This window comes from Rhinoderma darwinii, unplaced genomic scaffold (assembly GCF_050947455.1).
Source record: "Rhinoderma darwinii isolate aRhiDar2 unplaced genomic scaffold, aRhiDar2.hap1 Scaffold_44, whole genome shotgun sequence".
In the NCBI taxonomy this organism is placed as follows: Eukaryota; Metazoa; Chordata; class Amphibia; order Anura; family Rhinodermatidae; genus Rhinoderma; species Rhinoderma darwinii.
This window is the reverse complement of record NW_027463870.1, coordinates 65,806-77,500: the sequence shown is the minus strand read 5'-3', so window position 1 is coordinate 77,500 and position 11,695 is coordinate 65,806. Positions and strand designations below refer to the sequence as shown.

General features: G+C 44.6%; 1 long non-coding RNA gene across 1 annotated transcript; it reads left to right on the top strand.

Moving 5' to 3' along the window:
- The first annotated feature begins 964 nt into the window (after nt 1-964).
- Nucleotides 965-6,642, top strand: LOC142714077 (uncharacterized). Its single transcript, XR_012870286.1, has 6 exons — nt 965-1,169; nt 2,478-2,544; nt 3,367-3,431; nt 3,877-4,008; nt 4,840-4,906; nt 5,086-6,642. It is a non-coding gene; the product is annotated as an uncharacterized LOC142714077 (long non-coding RNA).
- Nucleotides 6,643-11,695: the final 5,053 nt, after the last annotated feature.

The window sequence follows — 11,695 nt, the reverse complement described above, 5'->3', positions numbered from 1 at the left end:
CATCTCGTCACCTTCGCAGAACCCATGAGACTAGAGACCACACCTGTAGAGGACGGCGCTGCATCGGTGAGTATGTGTCATTGCGCCTCCGATTACCAGCAAGGGAGCCAATAGTTCCCTTGGCTCTTGAATCCCCAAATCACAGAACCGTTTTTAACGGCTGTTACATGTATTGACGGCCGTTAAAAATGGATCCATTGACTTCTATGGGGGCCGTCTGGCCGTGAAAGCGGCCAAAAATAGGACATGTTCTATTTTTTGACGGCCAATAATCACGGGTGGTTAAAAAAAGGCCGTGTGAATATACCCATAGAACATCATTGTTCTGAAAGCGGACGTTGTTTACTGTTGTGTGAATGTAGCCTAAAACGAAATTCAATAAAATGTATCCTTTATTAGTTCAGATGTTGCCGTCTTTACCTTGACTTTTAACGCATTAAATAAACAATCCCTTATCTTGACTTTTTCAATGGCTTTTGTTGTGTGATATCACGCTGCAACAAATGATATTTTATTTCACATATAGCGAAAAGTAGTAATCCAAAAATAGGTTTTTAACGTTTCGGTCTATACATTCAACCGTCTTTAGACATGCGGCGCTTGTGACCTCGGTCGCTGTTGGGTAATGGCGCCATTATTTTTGGATTACTACTTTTCGCTATATGTGAAATCAAATATCACTTATTGCATAATACCTTGGAGTGCTGAGTTCCCATTTTTTACACATTGGCGTGGAAGCCTACTCACGCACACTTGAAACACGGAGTGCTGCGGGATCAAGAAAGTATCACGCTGCAACAAGTTATCAGAGTCAAGTTAAAGATGGCTACATCTGTATTACAGTATAAAATCCATCTAGTAACAGATTACACGTTTCATACATTACATGTTCTTAGTCGTAGCCCCTATAACCACACATGTATCTTTCTTCCATGTTTATAAACAGCAGTCCCATGTAACGCCTATATCCAGTGTATGCACAGACAGTCTATCCAGGCAGTAGGAGATAATTAGATGATGTAACAGATACTGCAGCCGCTTATGATGTCACTGATGATGTCATAGACAGTACTAGCCGTTAGGTTCTATGTGCAGCTGGATTACATATTTTTTACCATTTCTGCCAATGACGTCTGGACCGGGACTGTGATTGACTGTGTGATTGACAGGTAAGATGCAGCATTTTATCATTAATTCTACATGTTACTGGACACATGAAATATATACGCTCTAGAATTCTCATATAAGGCCAGATTCACACTGGACATTACTGCAGCAATTTCTAACCACACCAACACCTCACCACAACGATATGATTGTAGAAGGATTTTTTTCTGGTGATTGTCGGGGGTTGTTTTTTTTTTTTAGACAAACTGTTCAAGTTCCAGTAAAATGTTTCTATTAATGCAAGTAACAACTGAACATTTTACATTCAGATTTCAAGGTTTCATATTTTCTCATTAAACTTACAACTCAGTACAACAGAGTATGTTCACACAGCCTATTTTCAGCCGTTTTCCTGGCCGTAAACACCCCGAGAAACAGCCGAAAATACGGAGGCTGGACGCCTCCAAACATCTGCCCATTGATTTCAATGGGAAAAACTGTTTTTTTTCTCCGATGGTGCATTTTACGTGGGCGTTTGATAAAGCGGCGCATAAAAAACACCCTGTAAAAAGAAGTGCATTTCACTCCTTCGGCCGTTTTTGGAGCCGTTTTTCATTGTCTCAATAGAAAAACAGCTCCAAGAACGTTGGTAAAAACGCCTCAAAAAATGTTTGTGGCTTAAAAAATGACTGAAAATAAGAGGCTGTTTTCCCTTGAAAAGAGCTCTGTATTTTAGAGACGTTTTTTAGTTAAGTGTGTGAACATACCCTTACCATTGTCTGAGAATTGCAGCTGTCAGTAATGTGGAATGTGACTTCTCAGTCGTTTTCAATATGATGTCTAATTTAATTTAATTAAATAGTCTTAAAAAGCTACCGTATATTATCCTAATAAGGCTCAGCAGTAGCCAGGGCCGGCCTTAGGGGTGTGCGACCTGTGCCATTACATAGGGCGCATCCCTCCAGCAGGTGGAACGGGGCGCTGCGCTGGCTCCCTTCCACTGCTTGTGTTTTAGAAGCGGTTGGGCAACTCAGCAGCTGCCTCTCCGCCCGGGTGCTTCTCTCACTGACATCGCGTTTCTAGCAGCGAAAATCGGGATTCCTCTAGGAGATGGGGGCATTGGGGATTGGCATTTGTAAATTGCCCACATTGTGACCCCCCCTAATGTCAGTCATGGACACCTGGGCCTGGGTGTGACTGCAACCTCTTCACCCCTATAGTTATGTTCCCTGGGTTTACACTAACATTACAAAAGGTTTTCAATGTCTGACTCGTCCTGTGATAGAAAATGAAAGGTGTGAAAGTAAATATATTATTATTCATTCTAGATATGGGGTTATTTTATGTTTATTCCATTATGTATTTTACAGACATTTATGACATCTGAATATGTGGCACCAGTGACAGCCGACATGCTAGGACATACACTGTATATATGTAAGTATTATAGCAAATGACAACCTATAGAAATTCTATAATCTGATGTCATCCAGAATGTTCCTATAGAGACACATGACAAGACTGTGGGAACAAATTCCCCAATGTTGTTCATCCAGGGCCTGTTTTGGGGGTGTGCGACCTGTGCGGTTACACTGGGTGCATCACCTGTCACTAATGAATGGGGCGCCACTGGTCTTGATGTCTGGGGCACCCATTGCTTGAACACTCAATCCCACTCTTCATGTAAAAAAAGTAAAGGGCACTGCTCAGGATGCAGATACAATTCCTTGATAATGGATTACATTACAGTGTGGCAGACAATACTTGTCTGGCAGTGTTATTTGGGCACTGTATGATTGCAGTATTTGAGTACTATATTCTACGCCATAAAGCTGAATTCAGACGCTGCAGATTTGCTGCGCGGCAAAATTCACAAGTGTTACAGGTGAATAGTTACAGTCTCAAAAACTCATCCACATGTAGCAAAAGTAAACGCTGGGAATTTTACTGCAGCTTTATATTATTATTATTATTATTATAGAAATGCTCCATAAAGAAGATATTATGGTATTAGTAATATATAAGGGACTTGTTATTTATGTAATTTCCTAATCCACATTTGGCTTATGGGGGAGCACACAGCGCACACAGAGTGTCTACATTACCAGTACTGCAGTCTGTGCGCCACCATACAGGTCCGTCCACATGAAGTTGCTGTGTACATGAGCCCTAATGTACATTTCTTTCATTGTTGGGTGGTCTATACTGAGCACACGTCTGTCTGGAGAAATAAAACGACACAATTATTGTTTTTTCCAGAACACCTTAAGATCGGCTGCCTGCTGCCAGGGGGACTCTCTGAAGCAATATTTCATCTATGCAAGGTGCGTCTCTTATTAGTTACTATATGCAGTATCCACCAATACCCTCCACAGTTAGAATGACACTTTTTGTATGTCCTGGGTCAGAATGCCCCTTTTGTATGGCCCACAGTAATGAAGCCCCCTTTTCTAAGCCCCGACTTAGTCCTTTTATCCCCCATATTAATAGTGCCCCCTTTGCTCCTATAAAATAAAAAATTATACTCACCTAATAGACGACCAACCGGGTCAGACATTTCGCTTCCTCCCTGCGCCGTTATTGTTTGTCCAATTTCAGGGGCGTATGGAGCCCCAGAGCTGTGGGCCACCCCAAATCCCTGGACCCCAGCCGGTCATCCTATTTACCCCTTTGGTAATTTTACACTGGTTGGGGACTTGACTCTGTTCTAGATAGAAATGTTGCCATTGATTAAGATTTGTCCTAATACATTGTCTTTCTTTCTCCTAGAATTAATTCCTCATAAGAGTTAATGATAACCACACGTCCCAGGAGGGCAGATCAAAGATTAAGCAGAGCCCTCCACCTCACATCACATAACGTTCTACATTCAGTCGGATGTATTCAGTAGGAGAGTCCAAGGTCAGTGTATTTTATTAACTGCATCTCTAAATGATCACATAGTGTGTATTACTGGTCAATACTGAAGAGGGCACTACCACCATAGATGGCCTGGGCACCCTCAACTTACACTGCCGTCCGGCATTTAGGGCCCAAACCTATAATATAAAAAAACAGAAAGATACAATCCCTAGTTTATTGACTGGGTGATGTTATTTGGGCACTGTATGATTAAATTATTTGGACACTACATGGTGCATCATAAGGGGGAGGACGTCACAGATACTGCACATGTCACCAATAAACCTAAGGCCGGCCCTGGATGTGACACAATAGCTGCCACGTGACATGCCATCCACACGGACATGACCGCTGTGGCCTAGCAACTAAAGACAACAGAACCACCAGCACAGGAGCCACAGGGAATTTAAAAAATGAGTAGGGACAATTTGTTCTTTTTAGCCATATGCGGCTTAGACTAAGGTTTATGAAACTGTCAGAAAACCCCTTTAATAATTATTTTGTCTGTTGAATCCAGAAATCCAATTTACCATTTTCTACTCTCTCTACTCCAGTCCAAAAGACTCCACAAAAGACAAATTAGAAGTTTTCCATTAAGGATAAGATTATATAGAAGAATAACAATAAGCTCCTGGTCCCTGATACAAAATCTATACCAGGGTCCTCCAACTATTATGTGCCATTATACTGCTGGTGTTATTTGTGTGGCAGAGGGGCATTGGACTCGCCCTGTGATAGAAAATGAAATGTGTGAAAGTAAATATATTATTATTCATTATAGATATGGGGTTATTTTATGTATGTGCATTAAACCCATTATGTATTTTACAGACATTTATAACATCTGAATATGTGGCACCAGTGACAGCCGACATGCTAGAAGATCCACTGTATATATGTAAGTATTATAGCAAATAACAACCTATAGAAATTCTATAATGTGATGTCATCCAGAATGTTCCTATAGAGACACATGACAAGACTGTGGGAACAATCTCCCTCATGTTTTCAATAGGCTGAACATATATTTGTTGATATGATGAACCATACTAAGCGCACGTCATAATATCTTCACAGTTTATACTTTTTGTTCCAGAATTTCTTGAGATCGGCTGCCTGCTGCCAGGGGGACTCTCTGAAGTAATATTTCATCTATATGCGGTATGTCCATCATTAGTTACTATATACAGTATCCACCAGTAGCTCTGTACATTGAAAAAGTAATGAGCGGGCAAAATGCCAAGAAAGGCGTAGCAGTGGGGAACCTTGGATAGTTGGTAGGAATAGGCATAATGTAAGTTAGGGGTATCTTTGTCCAAAATGCTGGCCACATGGCTCGGTTTGGGACTGAACGTAGGTGTAAGGTAATTGGGTGAGGGAGTGTAGGGGGATTTTAGACAGCTCTGGTCTGCCAAGAACATTTGCGATGTGTCAAGGCCTGGATGCAATAGACAAGGACTTAAGTGAGTTTCATTACACAGTCATAATCTGCAGGCCTAGGTGATAATGGATACTGGCAGAATGTTTTTATATTTACAGCACTCAAGCGGAAAGCAATGGAAGGTGCCAGGATATTGCCACGTATAGAGCCCCCACAAATCATGCAGCACAAGGACCTGGACTTGGGGTGTACTGGATTGTTTGGAGCAAATGGCATCAAGGAAGCAAGGCAGGTATCCTCAATGGTATCATTCTAGCAAAAATTTGAGGGAACATGGCACGATGATGGGCCAAGTGCCAGGATCCTTGCGCAGGGATCCAGGGTCGATGAAGGCAGCAATATTCCAGTGGGGCCTTATAATCTCAACATGGGAGAGGGACACCTTGGGGTTGCCAAAATGTTTAGAACACGGGGTACTGGCACAATGTTTGGAATTACAGGAGCAGCGCATCTCGATGTAAAGAGAAGCAGAAGAAGGCAACAGTAGCTGGTTGAGTCTGATTCTGATCTGTCAGATGATAATAAGTGGTCTGATGTTGGGGATAGATGGGCTAATGGGCAAGACGTTTAAGATGCTGAAAAAAATGTTTACGCAGGATAAAGTAAAAAGGTAAAAGCGAGGAGGCGTGATACCGAAAGCCAATCCTTTACTGGAAAAAGGGGGTAAAGTTTGGGGCCAGGAAACATGTTTGTTGATTTCTACCTACACACACTTGTCCCAGGAAATGTTGGGAAACATAAGGGAGGAAAGGCTTGTCTAGTTTTTGTGATGTCTATGGAAGATCAGGTGCCAATAAAAAGGGATGGTGCCTGTGAAGCAGGCTGGTAAGTATAAAAAAATACATCTGTCGCATCTAAAAGAGGCATCAGTAAACGATGAAATAGACAAGGAGTTGAGTGAGTTGCATCATTAAAGCAGAATCTGCAGGCACGGATGACAATGGATACTTGCAGAATGTTTTTTGTGCCTACAGGACTCAAGTGAGAAGCAGTGGAAAGGACACGGATATCGCCACGGATAGGGCGTCCACGAGTCATGCAGCACAAGGAACTGGACTTCTGATGTAATTGACTGTTTGGAGGAGATGGCGTACATTTGCGAAGAATGTAGTTGGCTTTCGAAGCGCGTAAGCAGTCTTGTATCATCACTTCAACATGCCGTATGGTTTATAAAATGTTTTTCTAATAAAGTCATCACATTGTCATGAGGATTGCTGGACCGTATTTTCTTCTGTTTACTTTATATTTATTGGACAGTGCTAACGCCATACAGCCCTCCCTGTAGAGAACGCCATACAGTCCCCCTGCAGAGAACGCCATACAGTCCCCCTGCAGAGAACGCCATACAGCCCCACCCTGTAGAGAACAGCATACAGTCCCCCCTGTAGGGAACGCCATACATCCCCCCCTGTAGGGAACGCCATACAACCCCCCCCTGTAGAGAGTGCCATAGAGCCCCCCCCCTGTAGGGAACGCCATACAGCCCCCCCCTGTAGGGAATGCCATACAGCGTTCCCCCCCCAGTAGGGAACGCAATACAGCATCCCCCCTCCCAAAAAAATGCGACCTACAGTGTGTCCTACAAAATACATGTATCCCCTATCCACAGGATAGGGGATACATGTGTGATCGCTGGCAGCGAAAGCTGCTTCTATCCTCTCCTCAGGGTCCCCAGCAGTCACTGACAGCCGGAGACCCGACATTCAGCAGCCAGATCGCGCGGGCAGTAAGTTAAAACCGGAGTCGTAAAAAGTCTATGGCTCGGGTTTTAAGGACCCTGACCGCTGGCCGTAAAAATACAGCCAGCGGTCGGGAACCAGTTAATGGCAGAGCGGGGAGATACCTCCCTGCTCTGCCGTAGTGTTCAGTGGCGTCCCGCTGTAGCAGCCATAGCGGCTGCCAGCAGAGCCTCCGGCCATGGTGGGGGCACGTGCCGGCGGGCGACACGGGCCCCCTCATGCCGCAGGCCGCGGTAGTTACGCCACTGCTCAGTACATATATAAAACACCAAAAAAAATCTCAGTTTTATGACTGCGGACCTCTGTCGCTCACCCTGTGATGAACGGCCGCGACCGCAACTTCCTGGCCACCTCCCCAGAGACCACGGCTGGCGCGGCCTTCCCTTCCTGGAGTGTGCGAGGAATGCCTTAAAGGGCCAGCGTACGCACTTCCTAAAAGTTTTCTATCCTACCCCAGTGCACCCTGGATTATAAAATGGTCTCTGCCCTTCCACTCCTTGCTTGAGCGTTGTTTGTACTTTTCCCATGTTTGTATTGCAAAGGGTCCCTTAGTATTTTCCTGCTTGATCCCAGAGTTCCCGTTCCCTGCATCCAATTTCCTGTATCCCTTGCTGTTTCCTAACTGTGCCTGCCTTTTATCAGAGTCGTGTGGTACCGCCGGCTGGATATGCCACGTCTGTGTGTCATCTACCATTCCTGGTGCCATCCGCTTCGTCTGGCGCAACCTGCCACACATAGCCCTATCTGAGCCGGAGCCCACGGCCTAGTGGGTCCACATACGGATGTAGCCATCTTTAACTTGACTCTGATAACTTGTTGCAGCGTGATATCACACAAAAATGACCATTGAGAAGTCATTGAAAAGGTCAAGATAAGGGATCTTTCCACTGTGTATTTAATGCGTTATTAGTCAAGCTAAAGTCAGCTACATATGTTCCCTAGATTGTGACAGTACGCTCAGGCCATGGAACCCGCTGGCCAGCCTAAGACCACAGTTCAGGTCATACAGACGGATATGCGTTACCTATATGCACGTCAGCAATTACTAAGGGGTGGACCCCAATAGTATATATTGTATCTATATGCACGTCAGGATCAACTCCTCGTGGCTGTAAACTCCATCATCGCCCGACTGGATCAACTCCCTGTTCCTTCCCCAGAGACTGCTGCCGTTCCACTGCCTAATACTCCTACTGTCTGTTTTCCGGATCCACAGTTGCACTGCCTCTTTTTCCTCGCTATGACTGCGTGCTCACCATTTCTCCTCTGATGAGGCCAAGGTAGCGTTCATTATTTCCCTCCTCGCTGGCAAGTCCCTCGCATGGGCGAACCCCATCCTGGAATGACAGGGGCCCAAATTTTCGGACTTAGCCCTGTTCTTACAGACTTTTTGTGACGTGTTCAAGAAGCCGGGTCGAACATCCTTAGCAGCAGCCACTCTGCTAACCCTCAAGCAAGGGGGTCCACAGCAGGAGAGTATGCCATCTCCTTCCGTACCCTGGCAGCAGAGTTGGCATGGAACAATGAAGCATTGGTGGCGACCTATGGCATGGACTGTCCTCACACCCCATGGACGAGCTGGCAGCCCGCGACCTCCCACCTACCTTGGATGCCCATATCCTGTTGGCTACCCGGGTACACATGAGGATTCAGGAACGCGATGAGGAGGTTCAGTGGAGAGACGTTTTCACAGATTAGCACCCTCGTTCCAGAGACCACTACTGCCCCCTCTTGTTGCTCTACCTGAGGAACCAATGCAGGTAGACAGAGTCAAGTTGTCCGAGCAGGAGAAACAGCGCTGACGCTCTTCAGGTCTGTATTTGTATTGCGGCCTTAAAGGCCCTTTCGTGCGCCATTGTCCACAAAAGCCAGGAAACTCCAGCTCCTAGAGAGGCAACTCTAGGTGGGATGATGCCAAACATCAAAACCTCTTCCAAATTATCTATTCCTGTGACCATCATCTCGGGAGAGACATCACACTTCTCCTCTGCCTATTTTGACTTCAGGGCAGCTGCAGATTTCATCCAGCAGGATTTAGTAGACCGACTACATCTACCCACAGTTCTTCTAGAGAGATCCCTTGCTGTTGCTTCTGTAAATGGACTACCATTGCCCGATCCTATTGTGGCTATCATGAAACCACTTACGTTAAAATCGGAGTCCTTCACTCAGAACAGATCAACTTCCTCGTCCTGCCTAAAGCCATCAACCCGGTTCTGCTGGGTCTGCCTTGGCTTCGTCTACACGCCCAGGTCCTTCACTGGAGTTCTGGAGAGGTCCCCCAATGGGGGCCAAGATGCCTTAGCCGCTGCCTGCAACAGGTCCACCCTGTTTTGCCTCCACTGCCTCAGTCACTCTCCGATCTACCATCTCATTAAGCCAGTTTTGAGGACATATTCAGTAAGAGCAGGTAGATAAAAACAGTGGGAACCAGGTGGGATCCACTGTAAAAAAGAGACACCATCCAGGCGCAATACTTTTTTGAGAAAAAATATATATATAATTAATGGTCTAAAACAATAGATCATAATAAAACATACATAAAAAAGAGAGATAGAGGGTCTCTTGAGGTACAACGCGTTTAGTGGAAACAGAACCACTTTATCAAGTAAACATGAGACCATAAAGTTTTTTCCAGAGAACCCCTTTAATGACCACTGTGAAAAGGTGTATTGTCATTAAGGGGTTAAATTCGCAGTGTTGGACGGTCATCTCCAGTTTACTGTTGTATCATTATTATACCGAAATTTATATTATATTATATAATATAATAATATATTATATAATATATATATTATTATATTATACCTGTTAGGAGATGATGTCACCCCCAGATGAAGGCTGTGCCGAAACGTGCGTCGTGGTTGGCGCCATCCCGGTTGTGTCATATAGATGGGTATATATTGAGGCATGTTATTTCATATGCTGTACTCTTTTGAACATGTGTTGCACCTATCCTAGGACCATCACTACTTGTATTTAGCTTCTTGTCCATGTCCTTGTCCATCCTGCAGTATTGTAAAGACAATTTATATTATATATGGTATATATATCCTTATTTCATATATATTGCTTAGCACTATACACTTTATAAATAAGATGTATCCGTATTGTTATGGGCATGTGTTCACCCTGTGTATTTCACTCTGGAGATGTTGCTATATCTATTGTGTGACACTTTTTATTCATTTGTCCTCTATATTTAATAAAGTTTTTTGATACTTTTCAAAAGCAAAGCATCACTATTGGTGCTTGGTGCCATTATTGTTTAGGTCAGGTTTGCCCCCTGCCGCTAGGGGCTGTGGGGTAACACAGCAGGAGGCGTGTGCAGATGCCTGAGGGACTCAGTGGTGTGCCTGCTGAACATGGTGGGCGGTTCCCTGGTGAAGGGTGCGGGTCCATCCCAGGTTCTCGCGTGGGCGGTCCTGTAAAGTCTGGGTAGGTGGGCGATTTTCCACATTTTACCTTGTTAACCCTCTTCCGGTGAGTTATGAGGCGGTTGCGGTCTCAGTCCAGACTTAGACACCTAATTAGGTAAACAGGGATAACTTGGCTGTGTATGTCTGCTTCGAGGGATCGGTGCCCATCTTAAGCAGGAGGTCAGGAAACAAATAGGGAAGTATGTGGAGATGTTCTCCCTCCTCCCCTTGGAGAAGTTCTATCTGGATCAGGGGAAGAGGGGCTAGAGCATAAAAGAAGGAGGAGGAGAAAAGGCGTTATCTCCTGATTCCGCAAATGTTTACCAATTGGTTAATATGGTGAACGTTTTCATTTGCGATTCTAGCTAGAGTGATTTGCGAAAAGACCCCGGAGCACTGCTCGGCCCTTTTATGTTTTATGGATTCTATTGGGGAAGCATATAGGGTGTATAAGGGCCTGGTATGGCTCCGTTATGATAAAGAAGTCACAGTACAGCTGACACTAAGCTTTATGCAGAACATAGTGGAATGTCAAAAACAGCAAAAAAAATCAAGAGAATCAAAAGAAATTTAATAAAACAACACCAGTCCCAAGTGAATATAATTCGTAATGTTGTAGGGGGGTAAGGGAATGATAATGCTGGGAACTCTCTCTGTTATACTCTACTTAAACCCTATACACACACAAGAAACAGAGTATAGAGCCAAGTATATATGAAAAGAATAACAAATTTTATTAAATACATATAAAAACATACATGTTAAAAAGGTACATGAGTGGAGAGTGTAAAGGATCTGCCAGGCACAGCGGGATTAACGCCCATAGGTAATCAGTCGGCACCTGAGTCTATGTGTCTGAGACTGACTCCAGCTTCCACCACTCAGGCTGGCAGGCTTAGGAGTGGGAGAGCCTATCGCAGCCTGGCCAGACTCAGCTAGCTCCCGCCCTCTGTCTATTAATACCTGCCTTTCCTGTTCCTCCAGTGCTTGTGATTCTTCTCGTGTGGTTTCCTGGCCCAGCTACAGCTCCTGACTACTTGATCCTGCTCCATACTGACCCTGGCTTACTGACTACTCTTCTGCTCTGC